Below are 16,679 nucleotides of genomic sequence, written 5' to 3' on the forward strand. Positions count from 1 at the left end.
ATTGCGAATGTGAGAGTACGAAACATCTGACAATACCTTGATTTTGTGTTTCATTCTTGTGATTGGACCTTCAAATATTATCCTGTTAGACCCATCCTTCTGAATGAGTCATGGTGAGTGTTGTTACATCACCTGAGTCTGCAACATGACCAACAAATGGAACACAGGCTGCACAGAGGGGAGTATCCGTAAAATGGAATGAGGGAATCATAATCAGATCATCCGTGGTCTCAGTGAATGGTGGGGCAGGATTGAATGGACCACGAATGCAACTTATTCATATATTTCTGTTTGTTCCAAGCAAACTCCCCTTCTCTCCCAGTGTCCCATACTGGTGGGGAGTGAGTCACGTCCTGCTGTCCTTGCATAACAGTACGCTGGGACCTCACTAACCTCCAGATTTCCCTGTGTCCCAGTTTCAAGCTCTGAAAGACTCCCTCCAGTCTCTGTATCCAGTCTCAAGTAGTTGAATGACTGCCTCTTGTTCCTGTGTCCCAACCTTGGGCAGCTGAGTGACTGCTTTCTGATCCAAGGTTTGCGAAAGTAGACGTCCTCCTCCTACTACTGACTGACAGGCTCCAATAGCTGTGTGCTGACATGATGCTCCTGAGGAATGGAGCTGAGGGCCGAATGGCTTCCCTTGACTAAAAGCCTTTCTCCTGTTTCTGTAAAACACTATCAAAATCTGAATGATGTGTTTTTGTATTTTACTCTCAGCAATTGAGCAAACAAGCTGACTGACAGAATTCAGAAGCTGAATAGCCTCCTCCTGTTCCTGTGTTATAGACTCAAGAGGCAATAGAGTCACGGACATGTATAGCACAGAAAAAGACCTTTCGGTCTGATCGTCAATACCGACCAAATATCCTAAATAATTCTCGTCCCCCTTGACAGCATTTGGCCCATCTCCCTCTAAACATTTCCAATGCATTATCCGTCCAACTGCATTTTAAATGGTGTAACTGTACCTGCCTCCACCACCTCTTTTGGCTGTTCAATCCATACATACAGCAGTCTCTGTGTGAAAATGTTGTCCCTCATGTCCCTTTTAAAATATTTCTCCTCTCACCTTAAACCTTTGTCTTCGAATTATGGACTCACCTATCCTGTGAAAAGACGTTGACTGTTTGCCTTATCTGTGCCCCTCCTGATTTTATAAACCCCTTTAAGGTCACCCCTCAGACTCAACACTTGAATATAGTCCCAGCCTATTCAAATTCTCCCTGTAGCTCTAACCCTCCAACACCTGAAACATTCTTTTAAATCTCTTCTGTACCCTTTCAAGTTTGACAACATATTCCCGACAGCAGAGTGACCAGGATTAAAGGCAGTATTACAAAAGTGGCCAAACCAATGTCCTGGACAGGTGCAACATGTCATGAAAATGTTTAGACACAAAGCCCGCACCAATTAAGGGAAGATCACCAAGTGCCTTCTTCACTGCGCTTTCTACCTGTGACGACACTTTCAAGGAACGGAGAACATTCACCACAAGGTGACACAGTAGCTCAGAGACTAGCATTGCTGCTTCAGAGCGCAGCGATCTGGGTTTAACTCCATCCTTAAATGACGGCCTGTGTAGAATGTGCACATTCTCCCCGTGTCTGCATGAGTTTCCTCCGGATGTTATGTTTTCCTCCGACAGCATAAAGATATACAGATAAGGGTAGATTGGCCACGCTACAGTACCCAGGGATGTGTAGGATTAGCCATGGGAAATGCAGGCTCAGAGTGATAGGGTCGGGGTTCATCCAATGGGATACTGTTTCGACGTTCGGTGTGGCATTGATGGGCTGAATAGGCTGTTTCCTCACTGTAGCGATTCGATCATTTCTATGGAGTGCTCCTTGATTGGCAGCTTTTGATAGGACCCTACCTATATGTCTTGCCTTAATGTATCTTGCTAAAATGCAACATCTTACATTTATCTAAAATAAACCCCATCTGTCACTCCTCGGTTCACCTAAGCAAAGTCCCATTATAGTCTGAGAGATCATTTGTCGACAGCACCAACAAATTTGGAATTATCATCAAACTTACTGACCATACTTCATATACTCAAATGCAAATTATTTGTGTAAGTGACAAAAGTCAGTGGACCCACTATTGATATTTGCGGCACGCCATTGGTCACAGGTCCCCAAGTTTAATGAACAAATATCCACTGTCACATCCTGACTCCAATATTCAAGAAAAAATTGGATCTAAATAGGGAGCCCTCCCTGGATTCCAGTCTAACCTTGTTAACCAGGCTACCTAGAACAGTTTTGTTTTCTTACTGAATTCCATGAAGACAACATCCACTGTCCTGCCTTCATCAATCATCTTCATCACTTCCTCAAAAAATTCTACTGAGTCAGTGAGACGTGATCTCCAATGTGCAAAGTCATCTTCAGTCCTTATTTTTCCAAATGCATATACATTCTTTCCCTCAAAATCCCCTCCAACAATGTAGTCACCATTGACGTCAGGCTCAACGATCTATAGTTACCTGCTTTTTCCTTACTTTCTTAAGTAATGACACAACATTACTCCAGTCCTCCAGTCTTTTGACACCTCACCTGTGGAAATAAATGTTACAAACATATCAGCAAAATGCTGAGCAATCTCTTTCCCTAGCTTCCCACAAACATCTGGGATACAACCGATCAGGTCCCGGTGATTTGTTCACCTTTATGTGTTTTAAAATGTCCAACACCCCCTTGTAATATAAACACTTTTCAAGATATTACTGCATATTTTTTCATTCTCTCGCTCTTGTAAATCCTCGATATTAAGTACTGAGAAAAAAGACTTGTTTCGTATCCCACCCATCTCCTGTGGTTCCACGCATTGGTAGCCTTACTGATCTTTAAGGTTCCCTATTCTCTTCCGAGTTAATCTTTTGCCATTAAAGGATTTGTAGAATTTTTTCAATGCCTCATTAACCCTATTTCTAAAGCAATCTCACATCCACATTTTTCTGGCTTGATTTCCCCGTTGACTATAAACGTACTGCCCTTATACTCCTCTCAGGATTCACTTGATCTCAGATCTGTTAACCTGACATATGCCTCCTTCCTTACCTTGACCAGAGCATCAATATATCTAGCCATTCAGCACTCTCTGCACCCACCAGCCTTGTCCCTCTCACTAACAGAAACACATTGGCTCTGGACTCTCTGAAACCAAATTTTGATTGCCTTGCATTTTCCAACCATCCCTTTACCTGTGAATAGGGTATTCCAATCATCCTGTCACAGGGCTCGCCTAACACTTTCAAAATTGGCCTTATTCAAAGTTTGAACTTTAATGTTTACATCGGGTCTTTCCTATTTCAAAACTAATTTAAAACTAATATTTTGCGTAACAGCCTTGAAAGTTAAATAAACACTTCCTGCCCCTTCCTAACAGGCGCGAGAGGCTGAATGGTCCCCTCGTGGCCCTCTGTAATAGACTGGAAAAGCTGAATGGATTCCTCCTGTTCCTATGTAACAGACCCGAGACATTAAATGCCACAGCAACCCGTGGATTACGAGCAGCCCTTAAACTGTATCTGATGGAGGTCCATCCCTCCTTAATTACAGAAACACAACCAACACAATGTACTCCAGGTGCCCTAGCAGTAATAACTCTTACTGCTGAAGCGACACATCTCTTTGTGTTGAATTATTCTGTTGGCAAAATGTACCAATATTCTAGATTTCCACCTTTTCAAGTAGATCCAGCCGAATATGTGCTAAATGGCCTTCTCTTAGCCCTCTGTAAGAGGCCCATAGGGACAGAATTACTTCGGCCTGTTTCTGAGCAGCAATCTCAATGCTCTGTCTCAAGGTTATGAAAGGATTTGATATTAGGGCACTTAAACCAGGAGGAGCCTCACACTGGTCAATACCTTTGTGTTAAGGTATCACTCGACTCATTTTATGCACAGATCTGACATTTTATAACTGCCTCCTTTCATAAACAGAGTGGAACATATATAGACAACTGCAGTGTTCTGTTAATACTGTCATATACAAAGTACAAAAAGATTTTAAAGATTTATGGTCTATCCCTCAGCAACCCTCACCCATCCCATCCAAACCCAGTAAATGTTCCCTTTTATACTGATATGAAAAGTGATGTGTGGAACTGGTTAATTGAGCCTGTGTGTTCAGTCATGATTTGGAGATGCCGGTGTTGGACTGGGGGTGTACAAAGTTAAAAACCACACAAGACCAGGTTATAGTCCAGCAGGTTTAATTGGAAACATAGGAGCTTTCGGAGCGCCGCTCCTTCATCAAGTGATAGTGGAGGGTACAATTCTAAGGCACAGAATTTATAGCAAAAATTTACATTGTAATGTAACTGAAATTATCCATTGTACAATACATTGATGGTCTGTTCATTCTTTCGTCTGTTAGAATACCATGATAGTTTAATGGTACTTAATTTTGTTGGTGGTCATTATTATTGCGGATCTATTACGCTCTTTACATTATTCAATATATTTATTATCCCTTCCACACTATCGTTGGTGTTCCTGGAAAATGTCACTGTCCAGATTTTTTTTCTCTATAAACCAGCTATGACTGTAGTATTGTTCTTTCATATAGTCTACACGTCTTGTCGCTATTATTTTCCTGCTGAAACTCTCAATCCAGATATTCACTCGACAGACCACTACTAACTACATCAATGAACGTGTTCAATTACTGTCTCCCTCTCTGCTCTGGCAGTGTCACTCATGGGTCTCTATGTTGACCTACTCAGCTCCAGCTTATTGTATAATGGCCTTTGTTATTGAAATATTAACAGCATGGAGTTCACTCTCTACTGTTCTGGTTACAAACTTCATTTTCTTCCACTGTTTCCATCCCATCCCTGGCCAATATCTGCAGCTGAAGCAGACAAGTCATAACTGTGGGTGATCCCTTTGACTATGAGCTCTTTCTTCACACCATTCCCTGGACATTTCTAACTTGAAATATTCACCACTCCTGAATATATCTCGCTGGTTTATTCCATCTGCTTTTTGAACCTTGAGCTATGACATACAGTCTTACGGAAGCCAATAATCTGCTACTGACACTCCCAGCTTCAAACCTGCCGAAGCAAATCTGATTCGAACTCACACCAAACTCCCATCCATCTGTCATTCATGTGCACGCCGATATATATTGCTATTGTGTCTGGCATGCCTTTTTTTAACATTCTCAAACACTTTATCTCATCTGTCCATGAAACTTATCTCGTTCCCTCTCTGTCGATTAACAAAACGCCTGCCAGTTGTTCGTATTTAAAATAGTTTCCTCCATGTGCGTTCCTTCTTAAACAATGAGTTTCCGCTGATCTGACAATGCCATTATGCAATGTTCTCTTTCTTGTAATTTTACTTTCCAAGATCTCACTTCTCCAGTTAATCCCACTGCCATGTCTTTTCCCTATATTTCCACAACATCTTTTCAGTTAATTAACTGTCTGTTTCTGTCTTGAATGTAAATCTCTCTGTCCCCTGGAACTTTCCCTGACCTCGGGTTTTGGCTCCCTGGTATATCGATTGCTGGCATTGTGTAGCTCAGAAGCAATGAAATGATGTGTGTCAAGCTGTTGTTCAAATCCGGGTATGTCCCATGTGATGGTCCATGGACAGGCGTGTTTCAGAAATTATGAGACACATCCTTGTAACTTCGTCTGTACCTGTGTTTGGCCTTCTCAGGTGATCTTGCTGTCAGTAACTCGAGGAAGCCCCTTCAATAAAGGATCAGTCATTAAATTATGTGGCAATGCTTTCACTTTTTTTGAAGAAAAGGTTAATTTCTCCTTTTTTTTGGTAAGAGATCTTAAAGGCCAAAGTGCCTACAGAAAACGGCTCAACTCAAAAACGTATTAGGCTTTTATGTTTTTTTAAATAAATAGTAGTAACAATGGCCAACTGGCACAGACCAGGATTGATAGTATTTTCCTTGTATCTGTAACAGTTACCAGGTGCTTGGGTCCCAGAAGAGTTGGTAGTTTTAATAAATTATCCCTAGACTTTATTCTCTCTGAACTGGACTGGAGAACTGTATGCAAGAATGTATGTCTGAATGCTCATTTTTGCCAAGGAGTGTGTTTAGGTGATGTTAGTATATTGGAACAGTTCATTTGTAGCAGGTTCTGTGTCCAGCATTCAGTTAAGGTTTCCAATAGCTAAGTTATTCTAATTTCCTCTTCATTTTGTATGGATTTTCATTAGAGTGTTTAATATATAGTGTGTTTTGCCTAATGGTGAGTGGTTTGACGAGTGGAATCACATCTGGGATATCCAATTCCCATCTATCTTGTTATTAAGGAAAGGCTGGCATCCAAGCTACCTTCTTAAAATAGTTTAATGCAGTCTAGTTGGTCTATAGCAAACTGGGGTCTCTTGTGTGGTTCTAAATCGGTAATTGGGTTTAGAATTACAATCCCTACAGCGTGCAAGCAGGTTATTTGACCCAACAAGTCTACATCCGACCCTCCGAGGAGTAACCTATCCAGACCCATTCCTCTACACTATTATTACACATTTACCCTCACTAAGGCATCTAACCCACACATCCCTGAAAACTATGAAAAGCATGAAACCCTGAAAGCATGGCCAATTCAGCTGGCATGCACGTCTTTGGGTTGTGTGAGGAAATCAGAGCATCCAGAATAAGCTCATGCAGGCACTGGAATGTACGCACCAGGAGGCTATTGGGTTCAAAGATCGCGTATGGTAGTTGTCAGTGTCTTTGGTTCCAGATGTTGAATTCGGTTGGTTTAAACAGTGTTTTATGTATAAAGATTATTTCAGTCACTAAGAGTTCTCTGTGTGTGGAAGAAGTAAAGTTTTACAAAAGTGAATGAAGGCAAAACTGTAGGAATTGACAGACAAGCTGGCGTTGGGATTGTGACTATCTGTGTGAAAATGAGAGATAATTACAGCTATAGCTCAGCAAATACATTTGGTGGAACCGCCATCAGTCTCTTTAGAAATGGCTCGAATTCAATTTCAAATGAGGCAGCTTGAACATGAGAAGGAATTGAAACAGTTTGAATTATGATGAAAAGTAGAAATAAAAGAAAAGGAAATGAAGAAAAAAGAGAGAAGAAAAGCAGAGAGTTTCAACTTCAAAAGTTAGTAATGGAAAGTGGACATTGAAGGCGGTGATGAAGGTAGACAGTAGGCTGGATGAGGAGATTAGTGAGGATGAGCAACCCTGTAGTAGCCAAAGGCTTGATGGGGATATGTTTAGATATATCCAGGCATTATCTCAATTTGATGAGAAGGATGGGGGAGCCTTTTTAATTTCATTTGAGAAAGTGGCTAAACAAATGTAGTGCCCAGTGACCATGTGGATTTAGTTGATCCAAACAAAGCTGATAGGTATTTGTATCCCTATCGGAGGAGGTAACTGAGGAGTATGAGGAAATGTAGAAAACCATCTGAAGTGCATGCGAGCTCATGCCAGAAGCCAACAGACTGCGTTTCAGGAATCTAAAAAAAGCGTCCCTGATTAAACACACATTAACTTTGAAAGAATAAAAAATAATAATTTTGAAAGGTGGGTAAGGGTATTAAAAACTGAGCAAACCAATGACACTCTTAGATTGATTCTTATTTTGGAGAAGCTCAACAATTCACTTCCTGCAGTCGATAGAACTCGTGTGGAAGAGCAGAGAGTTAAAATGCCAAGATTAGAAGCTGAAATGGCAGCTGATGATGATTTAGTTCAGAAATCCAAGTTTGGTTTCTGTGAGAGATTGAGAAGAATGTGCAAGATCTTCTTAAACCATATCCCTGTGAGAGTGAGATTTATTGGCATAGGCCAGGAGAAGCCGGCAAAGAGGTTACAGCATTAAGAGGCACAGAAGCATATAATTCTTTTATGCTGAGACATGAGGAATTATGTCATTCAGAAGGAGTATTGGAGAGATGAGAAGTGATGCATTATGTAACGTGTCGTTGGTCTGTCCGGTGGAAACATCAACAGATTTATTCCACAATGGTGAAGGAAGCCTTGAGCTTGACGTTGGCGTTACAACATTTCAGCATTTAAATTGTGAATAACATACCTGAGTCAATTTTGTTTCACTGATCGTGACCCCTTGAAAATTTTGGAGAGGTTTGGGGAGAATAATACGAGTCTGTTTCGATTGAGCTTATTATTGCTGCCTTTCAATTTGACATTATATAGTTGACAGGGCGAGAAAACCTAAGTTTTGACACATTGTGGAGACTTGGATGAAGAAAGACAAAGGCATTCTGTGGCAGGAGTAAAATGAATGAAATCGAATCTAGTTGTGAACATTTGTATGCTCAGAGTCAATGTAATATATGTTCATTCCAGTCTACTAATAGTGGAATATTAGGCGGTCTAAAATAAAGCCATTTATGTATATTGATGGATCATTTTATTGATGGTGGAGTTGTGTGTATACGATCACTGTAAAAAGGCGATTTTCTCTTGGGTTATTTTTTTGAAGAGAGTTTTTAAAGGCAAAGATGCAGAACTACTGTCTGAAAACAGTTTAAGTAAATAAGTGAGAAAGCCTTTAGGTTTCATTAAAACATTGATAACAATGGAAGGGCAGTGGCCAGCTCTCCCGGACCAGGTTTACTCGCTTTGTTTTGAGCTGCAACATTAAGAAGCTGCTGGGCATCCCAGAAGTGTTGGAAGTGTCAATACATGATCCCTAGCTGCTTTTCTCCCTGAGATCTCTGTTGATGCCGTTTCCTCCTGGATTGGAAAACTGCTGTAAGCATCTGAATACATTTGAATATATCTTTGATCCAAGCGGTATAAACCAAGAAGGTATGGTGTCTATTGTTTGCGTAAGTGTTCCAACATATAAGCCATCCCGAATTTTTCTTTTCTTTGATTGTATTTTAACTAAAGTATTTGAATAGATTATATTTTGCTTAATGTCGAGTAGTTTGACCAGTTACAACATATCTGGAGAGCACACTTCGCATCTATATTCAAAATAAGAAAAGGTTTGGGTCTAAGCAGCCTTCTTACAATGTTTTGCGGGGATCTGTTCTGGTTCACAACACTTGTAGCCGAGGGGTTTCTGACTAACTCCTGTTATAAAAAATTTAGTGGGGTTGCTGGGGATGGTTTGCTGGGGGTTGTGCACTGAGCTGCCTCAGACATTCAGGGAGACCTGAGGATTTGGTGACCCAACTCGAGATGGAGCATGAGGACTGTATTTTCAGCATCTGAGCCTGCAACATGAACAACAAATGGAGCAGAGGCTGCAGAGAGGGGAAGCTCTGAAACCACGGAGTGAGTGTGTGTGGTGAAAGGGATCTGCTGTATCCTCATCGGGTTTTCCAGGAACAGCTTCCCAAGCTACACTTGACAGAGCGGTGTCACCTCTTTCAACACGACCTGCAGCTTCACACCAGGGGCAAGAACGATGCTGCCAGTGGCTGTTAGGGTCACTGTTTCATTCAGCTTCTACGATCCAGAACTTTCCAGGCAGGATTAGGTGACATGTCCATCATTTCCCAGTATCTCAACATCAATGTCACCAGTCGGTGAAGGAGTATATATATGGTGGATGAGGTATATAGATTGTTTCTCCCTCAGCAGGGAGCTGCCGGGTGTATTCAGTATAGTGGAATTCCCGATGGTGTACACGGCATCTGAAGGGTATCCATGTCAATGGGGAGAGGTAGAGGAACTGAAGGAGTTCTCTCTCTATTAATGTTACAGTGTGCCCATCACAGTGCATCATATTGGTGAATACCCACTGCCCTGACAGCAGTCACGGCCTCTTCATTCAGAAGCAGTCAGCCATTCCCATCGTCATCGGGTCTCCACGTAGAAAGAAATGAATATATCTTCGATAAAGGCCGTCTCCTTGATGCACGTTTCAAAACACCATCACCACCATCAATTAACCACATCAAAGTATTCCATGTGTTCGGAGAGCAATGGGGTCACTTGGAATGTCTGGGAGCTGACGATCAGGGATGGAGCAAAACCTCCCATGTCTGAACGGATCTGAGTGGACCCCCCAGGACACAGTATCATTAAGTCCTGTAATATCTCTCCATTTTAGAAACATATTGCTTTCCATTATTCCTGTAAATGAAATGACAGGTTATATCATGTTAAATTCCAGCTGCCACACTATTATCTATTATCTTTACCCCTCTGAATCTACTTGCAGACTTTCCACCCTCTCTTGGTAATTTCATCTCTTGCTTACCACAGCGACAGCACCAAACTCAGTACCTGTATCTCTGTTCAATTTCTCTTCATAAGACAAACACTTCAAATATGGAATCAATCTAATGAAGTTCTTCTGATTTGCCTCAAATGGAAATAGCTCATTCTGCAGGACACCCAAACTGTACTCCAGTGCAGCCTCACTAATCCCTTGCATAACTATAACCAACACTCCCTACCTTTCTACTCTATCCTTTTATAAATAACCACTGAAATTATGCTTGCAGTTCTGATTACGACAGTACCCGCAGGCAGGTTTTCTATGATATGCAAACAGACACCCAGATCCCTCTGCACCTAAGCACTTTGAACTTTCTCTCCATTTAGATAATAATTTGCATTTCTATCACACTGGCCAACTTGACTAGCCCCATATTTATTCACTTTAATTTTCCTTGCCAAATGTTGGCCCGTTCACTCAACCTATCCATATAGTTTTAAAATCTCTTGCATCATTATTCCGAAGTAATTTCCCATGTTATTGTCATCTGAAAATGTGGCATTGTATTTTCTATCCCATCAACCGACTACAATAATAACATCGATCGCAAATGGTTGAGGCATGAGAACTGAAATCAATGGCACCCCACAAATTGCATTTGCCAAAATAAGATGACACAGTTATTCCATCTGACTCCATTTTGTTGGTTAACCAATCTTCCATCCAAGCGAACTATTTACTCCTAGACCCATGTTGTCTCATCTTACCACTTACTCTTTGGAGAAGCGACATATCCAATGCCTTCAGCAAGCCGAGATATGTTCCATCTCCAGGATTCCCACGATCCTGGAAATGTTTGTGACATCTTCAAATAACTCAACCAAATAATTGAAACACGATTTAGCCTTCAGAAAACCATGTTGACTCTGACGAATTGTGGTTTAAGTTTGAAAATGTCCTGAACAATTGATTCTAATAATTTGCCTTAAATTACAACAGTTTATTGGTACACTTTAGTCCCTAATGTATGCCATTATTACAAGTTCTTCCCTTTCGAAAACCTTTACTTTTTCTTTGAATTCCTGTTTAATGGGCACAAGGCTTTAAGAGATCTGCCCCAATTGCTGTGTAAGATCCATGTGTGACTGAATGGAGTCATCGTCCTGTTGGTGTACAATAACGATTGGCTGACGTCTTTCTGGTGTTCCCATGTTGCCATCTCCAAGGCCAGAATACCTCCTCCTGTTGATGCTTTAGAGGATTGGGAGATTATGGAATCTTCCAATTTCTGTGTAACATTTTGAGGGGCTGATGGGTCTTCTCATACTTCGCCATCACATACTGAACGGTCTCCTCATGTATCCTGAAGATGGGACCGAGGGATTGATTGGTCTTCTCTTCTTCCCATACAACAATTACGTGTCTAAATTACCGCTTCCTTTCTCATGAAAGAAGTCTCAGATAGTTTTTATCCTTATCCAATTCCCTTGCAATAGGCTCGGTGGGTCTGAATAGCCTGTTATCCCAGTGTAATAATCTCCAGTCCATGTGTGACCTCTTCCAGTTCCTATGTTACAGACATGAGGAGGCTGAATGGACTGATCCTGTTGCTGTTTAACAGGATATTGGTGCAGCATAGGCTCGAGTGGCTGATTGGCCTCCTTCTGTCAGTGTATATCAGGCTCCAGGGGCTGAATAGCCTCGTCCTGTTTTGGTGTAACAGGTTCGAAGGCCTGAATATCCTCCTGTTGTTCCTGTGTAACAGGCTGGAGAACGAAATGGATTCTTCCACTATCTGTGTAATTCACTTCACATGTTGAATCCTTCTATCATCTATGTTAAAATAAGATCATCTTCAATTTTTGTAAACTCCAATGGCTACTGGGTCAACCTGATCATCCTTTCATTATAAGTTAGCACCTTCATTGCAGGAATCAGTTGAGGGAACCATCTCTGAGCTGCGTCCAATTTAAAACAACCTTTCTTCATTGAAGAGATTAAATCTGTACACACTACTCCAGATGTGATCTCACTAAGACCTTGTACAGCAGCAGCAATACTTTACCAGCCTGCTTTAAGGTTCCCACCCAGCTCAGAGATGTCTCAGCTCTCTGGGGGAATACAGAGCATTGTTGGAAGATCATTGTCCAAAGGGGGTGCGATGGGGGAGGTAGCTGGGATTACGATAGGTAGATGAAGGTGAGGTTGAAAGTGATAGGTGATTAAGGGAGAGAGAACGCCTCATCTGCTGCAACCATTAAACTCAATGTGGTCTTCTCTACATTGGCGACGCAGGAGGTCAACTTGTGGATCATTTCAGCGAACATCTCTGGGACAGCCAGACTGAACAACTCCATCGCATTTTGGCTGAGCACTTTAAATCCCCTTCTTACTCTGCCAAGGACATAAGGGCAGTGGGCCGGCTCTATCGCCAAACACAAGCCACCAGAAGCCTGGAGGAAGAAAGCCTCATCTTCTGTCTTGGGACCTTCCAAACACAGGGGCTCATAGTGGATTTCTCCATTTCCTCTAATCCCACTTTATCCTACTCCAAACTTCCAAGTTAGCACCGCTCTTTTGAATGTTTCCATGTGTCCACCATCCTCCCTATCAATGTGGTTCACCCTCCTCTCCGACTATCACTTCCAACCCCACCTCCATCTACTTATAAGATAAAAGGAGGCAGCTTAGAAAAATGCCTAGTGTTGCAGTGAGCCAGCGGATTCAGAGAAATGTCGGACCCAGCAAAGGATGACCAAGAATCTGAGAAAAAATCAAAATGAGAAAAAGCGTGCAAACGAAAGAAAAACATAAAGACTGCTAAAAAACGTCTACAATGCTTGAACAAAAAATAAAAACAAGGTCAAATGGGCAACAGTTGTTGTGCGTTCAGGATAATTTATTGCAGAGAACAGAGAAATCGCAGGGAAAAGAAACAGTTTCTTTGCGTCTATCTTCATGGAAGAATGTCCACAAAATCTTCCAGAAATACCAAGTGACCACGAGACTTGTGTAAGTAAAGTCTAAGATCATTCTTATCTTTGTAAAGAAAGCTGGATTGAATATTTCTAAATGTGACAGACTGGAGAATTTCAGAGGAAGCAGCAATAGATATATTGATTGCATCGAAAATTTACACTTTATTTTCCGACACATTCCCGAAAGGCATTTAGCCAATCTGGATAAGGCAAAGGTTATAAATATTATCCAACTGTTTAAGAAATGTTGAATTTGGAGAGTGGTGAACTACAGACCAGTTATCTTGTCATCAGCAGTCGGGTGTCTGTTGGACTCGATTACAAAGAACATGCTACTAGATATTTAGAAGGTAATAACATAACTGGGGAGTGTGAGAATGTACCGATGAAAGGAAAACCAGAAGTGGCAAACCAGAAGTGAAATGGTTTGAAGATGATTCTTGTGGATATAGGCAATGATGAACCATTGGATAATGTATAGTTGGATATTCATGAGCTTTTTCTAAAGAACTCACACTGTAAGTTCATAAGAAACATTAAAGCGAGAGGTATTGGGAAGAACATATGCCACTGGGAAAGTAAAAATTCAGTTTACATTCATGTGAATGTAACTGGAAGATAGAGGATGTCGTGCACCAGTTGCATCGAGCGTTGGTGAGACAAAACATAGAATATTGTGTATCGTTCGGAGTCCCAATCTCAAAAAGAATATATTGACTACAGAGGAACTGCAAAAGGTATTATCCAGATTAATCCGTAAAATGGCAAGATTGTCTGCTGGGGAACCTCAGCCTGTGATCTCGAGTTTCAAAACATGAGAGTTGATTGTAGTGTCTCTGAGAAACATCGAAAGGACTGGATAACAGAGGGACATGGAGAAGTACAAGTAGGCAAGATCAGGAAGAATCCCACGATATTCTACACAAGTAGAACAGAATAATCAGCAAACAGCTAGTATCCATTAGAAACCAAAGGGGCAATCTGTGTGTCAAGCTGGAGAACATTGATGGATTGTTCCATGAGACCTTCTCATCTATTTTACTTGGGAGAAGGAGGAGGCAGGTACAGAATTCAAAAAGATGGATTAGGAAGCTCTTGAACAGATTGATATAAAATACGATCAGGGATTTGAGGTTTTGTTCTGTACAAATTTGGACCAATCTCCATTTCTGAATGAGTTGCATTACAGGCGGTTGTTGGGGTCAAAGGAGGAAAGATACTGACTGAATATTTTAATTAGAACCTGACCATAGGGGAGGTACCAGAGAACTAGAGAACTGCTAATACAATTCCACTTCACAGTAAGGGTGGGAGAGATAGACCAGGGAACTATAGACGAGCGAGTATTAGATCACTGTTAAAGAAACTACTGGATAAAATAGGTAAGGAGAAAATCGAACTCCAATCAGAGACGCAAGGTTTGATCAGGGATAATCATCATGACTTTATCAGAAGGAAGTCACATCCAATGGATTTGATTGGATTAGATTGAGGAGGAAGATTATTTAGTTTTGTAGGAAGGCCTTTGACAAATTTCCACCTGGGAAACTGAAAAATAAAGTAAAGTCTCACAATATGAAGGATAACTTGGCAAGTTACAACGAAAATTGTCTTAGTAGGATGCGACAGAGAGTGGTGGGAGAAGGCTGTTTGTGTGACTTTTGACCAGTGTCCCTTGGTGTACCACAGAGATCAGTGCTGTGTCTCTTATTGTTTATGTTATTCATAACAAATTATAGATCCGAATGTGGAGGGGGCTAGGTGGAGAGTGGGGAAGGTGTAATAAGTAAGTGTATGTTTAACATAAAGATTAGCTGGGTAGTTAGCAGTGAGGGGGAACGCCTTAAGTTTACAGGAAAATGCAGATGGAATGATCAGATGGGCAGATCAATGGCAGATGGAATGTAATCCTGATAAATATGAGGTGATGCACTTTGGGAGATGGAATCAGGCAGGGGAGGACTCAATGAATGGCAGCTCACTGGGAAGCTCAGATTGTGCTTCTCCACACATCCCTGAATGTGACTGGACAGGTTAATGCTTAAAAATGTGTTGCTGGAAAAGCGCAGCAGGTCAGGCAGCATCAAAAAAACATAAAAATCGATGTTTCGGGCAGATTCCTGAAGAAGGCTTATGCCGGAAACGTTGATTCTGCTGCTCCTTTGATGCTGCCTGACCTGCTGTGCTTTTCCAGCAACACATTTCTTAAGCTCTGATCTCCAGCATCTGCATTCCTCACTTTCTCCTGGACAGGTTAATGGGCTAGTTAAGAATTGGACCTTGGGTGTAGCGTTTCCTAATCAGGGTGTAGATTATAAGAGCAATACAGGGATTTGGTTCGGCAAAAATGGAGTACAGCATGGTGCTCCGGGAACCACATTCTAGGAAGGATGTGATTGTATTGGAGAGGGTGCAGAGGTGATTCACCAGGATGTTCCCTTGAATGGATCATATCAGCTATGGAGAGAGGCTCGATAAGCTCTGGTTGTTTACTCTGGAGCAGCGAAAGCTGAGGAGTCAGTGATTCAGAGGGATAAGTTTATAAGCGACACGGACAGGGTGGATAGGCAGCAACTGTTCCTTTTAGTCAGAGGGCCAAGTACAAAGGAGCACACTTTTACAGTGGGGGCGACACGGTGGCACAGTGGTTAGCACTGCAGCCTCACAGCGCCAGAGACCCGGGTTCAATTCCCGCCTCAGGCGACTAACTGTGTGGAGTTTGCACATTCTCCCCGTGAAGAGTTTGATATTCAGAGATGATTTGATCATTTTTCCACCTCGAGGTCTGGGGTTCGGGGATTACTTCCTGAGAGGGGAATGATCACCTCACAATCGTTAAAAAGTACTTGGACGAGCACTTGGAAGTGTCATAACATTCCAGGCTATGGGCCTGGTGTAGGAAAGTGGGACTAGGATAGATCGTGCTGTATTTCTGTTCGCACAGAATCTATGCCCCTGTGAGTATATGGTGTGGAAGGTCAATTATTGAGCAGTTTAAGGCAGGAATTGATGGATTTCTGTAGAGTTATATTCATAAGGGTTATCAGAATGAACTGTATTAGCCTGTTAAATTATGTCAATGTGAGAAATATGAGGAAACAAGTGCAGTTTCCTTACAGTTTGAAACCAGAGAATGGAGAATGGGGAACAGGGAAGTAGCAGAACTATGAAGCCACTACTTCAGTTCTGTCTTTACGGAACTTTCTAACAATACAAGGAAAATCGAGTCTGGTGTGGGGAAATGATAGAGTACATGGAACAATAAACATAGTAAGTAAATGGTTTAGCAGAAATTATTGTGGCTGAAAGTAATGGTCATAGACATCGCCCACATAGATTTATGAAATGGGAATTATGTTTGAGAAACAAACTGGGAGACAAATGAAAGAGAAGCAATGGGTGTAAAACATTTTGATTTTTAGAAAAATGTTGGTAAAGCTCAAAGCCCAATTTGCAAAATCAAATCTGAGTGGATTGGGGCTAATATATGGACATGTTACTAGAATGGGATAGCTGGCAGGAAACAGTGAATTGAAATAAACAGACTCAACA

The sequence above is a fragment of the Chiloscyllium plagiosum genome, unplaced genomic scaffold (assembly GCF_037043375.1).
Source record: "Chiloscyllium plagiosum isolate Xiang-an unplaced genomic scaffold, Cpla_swu_hap1 HiC_scaffold_47, whole genome shotgun sequence".
NCBI classification, from domain to species: domain Eukaryota; kingdom Metazoa; phylum Chordata; class Chondrichthyes; order Orectolobiformes; family Hemiscylliidae; genus Chiloscyllium; species Chiloscyllium plagiosum.